General features: G+C 39.4%; 1 protein-coding gene across 1 annotated transcript in view; it reads left to right on the forward strand.

The window, feature by feature from the left end:
• The first annotated feature begins 4,026 nt into the window (after positions 1-4,026).
• cpt1a2b (carnitine palmitoyltransferase 1A2b) overlaps positions 4,027-5,196 on the forward strand; it is a 36,678-nt gene continuing 35,508 nt past the window's right edge. The window contains exon 1 of the mRNA XM_068718269.1: positions 4,027-4,110. The gene's annotated coding sequence lies outside the window, so the exon portion shown is untranslated. The remainder of the gene's footprint in view (positions 4,111-5,196) is intronic.

Consider the following 5,196-nt stretch of genomic DNA (forward strand, 5'->3'; position numbering starts at 1 on the left):
TGAATGGGAAGAGGAAGAAAAGAAAGAAAGGCAGAAGCATGCGGCAGGTTTTGCTCTACTTTGAGCAAACTTTGCATCAAAATCCATTCCAAAAAAGACACAACGGGATCCTTGGCACATTTGCGGCTGCGAGACTTGCAAAACTCTCCTAATGAAAGAAATGTCACCCCTCCCTCCCTCATTCCTCTTTTACCCCCCCCCCCCCCCCCCCCCCCCCCCATTCACTATACATTTTCTACAACCCCCCCATTCCTCCTCTTTGTATTTCTTGAATCATGCTCCACGCCCATTCTTGTTCCAACTGCACATATCTCACCCCCTTATATAGTCGTCCCCTCCCCTTGTATACATTTTATACGCGCCGTATACTTCAACGCAGATGCTGTATACATTTGTATACACTCTATGCCTGTCTCTGTCTCCATTGTATGCCATCCATATCTATGTACACTATATTTTATCGACACTGTAGTCACCGTACGACTCTTCCTCTCATCATTATTGCCCATTCTTCTTCTGCAGTTAGAATTGTACGACTATAATCTCTTGTCTCCCGCCCATATTCCCCATCACCCCTCACCTGCCCCCCCCACCCCCCACCCCATCTTGTGTACCTCCGCTCCACTCAGTGGAAGGAAGAATTTGTGACGTCAGGAAAAAAAATTGAGGGAGGTGCGTGGGGGGAGGGCGGGTTTGAGAAAAACAGCTAACGCGACAAATGATGATGACGACGACGACGAAGAGAAATGTTTGTAGTATAATTACAAAAAAGGAAAAGTGCACTATTATGACAATGATTATTATTGCCTGTGAGAAATACTGACCAATAAACAACAATGGAAATATACACACGGGTGTTTGAGTTCTGTTGCATTGTGCAGTCATGAAGATGTTCAGTCATTATCCGAACCTGGAATGGAGACAAAATTCTCCTGGTTGATATAAAGACAAGTGCGGAGAAGTAGCTACCACTAGGTATCTCTGCGCTTGTCTTTTTATCAACCAGGAGAATTATGATCAACTGTGAGAAGGCTACGCGAGGGTCCGCGTATATAGTCATAGTCAATAGCAATAACAATGTGATATGCTCATTCTACATAAACGATAAATAAACTATTAAAAAATGTACATTAAATGGAAAATTGCTTATATTTGGTATTTTTGTCATAGACACATGTGCAATGATGCTTGCTGGGTAATATGTATGTTGATACTGTGCAATGTCAAGTCTCTATTGGATCATGTGATGAGACAATACGATGGTGTGTGCTTCACGACTGGTAACTAGCTTGCACCAGGGCCCGTCATAATAATAGTGTGCACTGGGGCCCCTCGTAGCCACCTTACCCCACCGGTGTACGCGTAAGACGTCCGCGTACCGGCAGTTTGTGTGACCGTGTGGACCCGTCCTATAGACGTAAAAACAGAACTTGATACAGTGTCGAAGACGTTGCCTCATTCATACCTGTGAAAGTTGCTCAGTGGCGCACGAAGCAAAAAAAATATGACTTCCGAATACAAAATGATCCAGATTGTTACAGACGTCTCTTTCCCAATGTAAGTCTATGGTAAAAAAAAAAAGAAGTATTTTTGGGCCCCATGGTGTCACGTGACAGACATGGAAGTTGTAATTCTGTAATTTGGCCATTATGTAAAATTTACTTCAAAGACTGGTGCTCCCCTTCCTGGGCTTGACCTGTCCGGACCGTGGATGTTGTCCACGGTCCACGGTCCATGGTGCAGTTTGAACCTCTGCAGTCGTAGTAGTAGGGAGCTCTCTTATGCAGAGAAATTGTTCCTGTCAGTCCTTGTCCCACACGTTTCACGTAAACGAGTAAAACTGCTTTGTTTATGTCTGTAGATTTGTCTATTTGTAATGCAAAATGACCGCTTGCCTTAATTCGAGCTGTGGTCTGTTGTTCATCCGACATGTCTTCAATTTGCCTACTTATAGTGTCATTTGACAGAGGTATAGTTTTCAGATTGATCCAACACGTCCATGTCCATGGCTGCAGGTCAGTAAGACACTTTTGTGATGTCCTCAGGTCTTGAAGTCGTCTTTGAAAGTACTCAACAGGTTTATCTTTGAGAGAAGGGTGTTTTGTTTCCAAATTACGCTTCAGTTTTGATTGCTTAATGCTTTCTTGTGCCAGAACCTCACTGCACAAAACACACTGAGGTTTTTGCCCTCTTTTGTCCTCAATGTAAGAAAATCCATATCTCATGTAGTCGGTGTCGTACTTGCGTTTCGCTCAATTAGCATGAAAACAAACTGTGTGGGTGTTCTTCTATACATGTGAAATGGGTGTGTATTAGCATTACAAGGCATTAATGCCAAATACTGTTAATAAGGAGTGTGAATAACTCCGCTGCATAAAAAATCCCCTTCAAAATAAAAGCACAGGATTTTTTTTCTTCTTTTTTTGACCCACTGAAAACGGCTCCGCGACCCACTTTTTGGTCGCGAACCACCAGTTGAGAATCACTTTAGCCTACCCAGTTTTAGAGTAAAAAAAGGGTGGAAAGCGTCCCGTGAATGACCTGAACAGGGACTACTTATGTGATTAGGCATCATAGAGTGGGCCAAGAGTGTCAGGCTTGATATTGGTCAGCCAGTTCCGATCCGTCAAACCTGTCTAGCTTGGTCATCAGTGGTCCCAATAAATGATAATAGTAATTCCTCGGGCAGTAATCTGGACAGAAATTCTGGGATAATATTCCGAGATTAAGTGCATCATGACATCATAATGACAATTCCCATGCAGGATAATTAAAAGTGAGCTTTTGATTCTCTGAGGTTTATCTTATCTTCAAGATTGTATTTAGGATGTGTCTAGTTTGTGAAACAAGTAGGTCAATGGGTAAGGGGAACAGGCAAGGGCTCTGTTCTGTGTCAGTTACAAATACATCTTTGCATTTAATATGCATACTTTTTTTAAGTGCTGAAAACACCCTGAACATGTGTCAACCCTGAGATCAGTAAAGGTCACAGCGGGCATGAACGGCACGAGGAAAACCTGCAGGCGGAGGTTGAAATGTTGGAACGCGGCCAAACCGGCATGTTCCTCTTTTTTATTTAAGTACTGTATGTCACAAGTGGGCGGGTCTACATTACTGTCGCTTCCCAAAGACAGCTTTGAAAAACGAAGAGGTCTCACTCTGTAACAGAGGGTCCAGAGGAAAGTTGCAAAAGCAAAGTTCAGTGGAACAAACTGTATTTTGTATTAGATAAATTGCAGTGCAATACAAACCAGCTAAATTGTTGTAAAAAAAGAAAGTATTATTTTTTTCTTTTTACTTTTTACAAAACGAAAGGTAATTTGGGCAAAATGTTAGAAATAATTCTGGCCCAGTATTTAAAACGAAATAGTGGCATATATATATACGTATATATATATATATATATATATATATATATACATATATATATATATATATATATACATATATATATATATATATACATATATATATATATATATATATATATACGTATATATATATATATATATATACGTATATATATATATATGTATATATATATATATATACGTATATATATATATGTATATATATATATATGTATACATATATATATATATATATACGTATATATATATATATATACGTATATATATACGTATATATATATATGTATATATATATATGTATATATATATATATGTATATATATATATATACATACGTATATATACGTATACATATGTATATATATATATATATATATACATATATATACGTATGTATATATATATATATATACATATATATATATACATACATATATATACATATATACGTATATATATATATATACATACATATACATAGATATAATATTGTCATAGCTACAGCGCATGCGTCAAAGTTAAGGCCTACATTTAAACAGCGACAGATCTTTTCCTCCGCGTGCCTCATCTTCATACACACACTATCTCTGCCCACCAGCGGTGGTGAGTTCTCTCCTTGTTGGTGAGTGAAGAAAAGCTCGCTTTCACTGGGTGCGCTTAGAGGGCTCGAGAAGAAGGGAGCGGTGCTAACGTCTGAATCAACCTCCTCACCGACAAAACTCCTCGAAAGACACTCCAGGTACATTTTTAATCGTATTTTAATCAACTCTCACGATGCTGCTGGCGCACTTGTTGTCGTTTTATTGTGTTCTTTTGCTCTCTGTGGGCTTTTGTTGCCCAGCCTGAATGGACCATTGTGCGTTGAATACAGTTTACACCAGGCTACAGTGCGTGTATGCTAATTAACTGTGCGTTTAGTATTTGTACATGTGTTGAATGTGTGGCTTCTGTGTTGTTTTTGGTCGCTATTGGAGTTAATCTTCGCCCACACGCGAGTGATGGAGAGCTGCGTGGCTGTGTTGTACAAGTACAGCGTGAACTATTTTCTTCAAGGAGTCTGGTTTGGACTCCGCCACATTCATGCTGGTCCTAGTGGCTGACGTATAGTATATAGTGTTGGTCGGACATTACAGCTCATTTCTTGTTAGCTAGCTAGGCCGATAAAAGTAAAACAAACTAACTCAAACAAACCAGAATCTTGAAGGAACTAAAGTTTTAGTTGAGCAAACGGTGATTTTTGCACTGTATCGGTATGTGCACGCGCGTGTCTTCCCGCCGCCCTCGTGTCCGCGCGCCGTGCTTAACTGATTGATATGCTAAATTAAAAAGGCCGCCCGTCTTTCCTCTCCGGCAGGTACAACCAGTTTGTCATCGTTGTCTCTGTCTAGTTGTAGCTTTAGTAAATTCCACTACTCAACTTTATCTGTGTTGAGTTGAGACCCTCCATCTTTATTATATATTCAACAGAATGTAATTATTGTTGCATTTTAGCAATTATTCACTCTTTTTTGTCTGCATTTGCAAGCCGTCACCATGGCACCAGAAATGACGTAACTTTACTCTCTCAATGTATGCAGCATGAACCAATTCTCTTTTACATTGATGCCTTTTATAACCTGCATAATAATGTAAAATGGTTATCTTGTTTTCCATCAGACGGTTAGAAAACTCTCCAAATATTTTAGTCTTTCTTCTCTTCCATAACATACTGATTAAAGCTAGACGTAGTTTAGGGGTTTAGATTATTTTCTGCATGGTCAACTAAACGTAGGACCAGACTGGAGTCAGACTAATTTTGGGAAAAAGGATAGTTCCCTGCTCCCCG

Source organism: Cebidichthys violaceus, unplaced genomic scaffold (assembly GCF_023349555.1).
Source record: "Cebidichthys violaceus isolate CVI_PGR_0920_01 unplaced genomic scaffold, fCebVio1.0.p SCAF_23, whole genome shotgun sequence".
In the NCBI taxonomy this organism is placed as follows: domain Eukaryota; kingdom Metazoa; phylum Chordata; class Actinopteri; order Perciformes; family Stichaeidae; genus Cebidichthys; species Cebidichthys violaceus.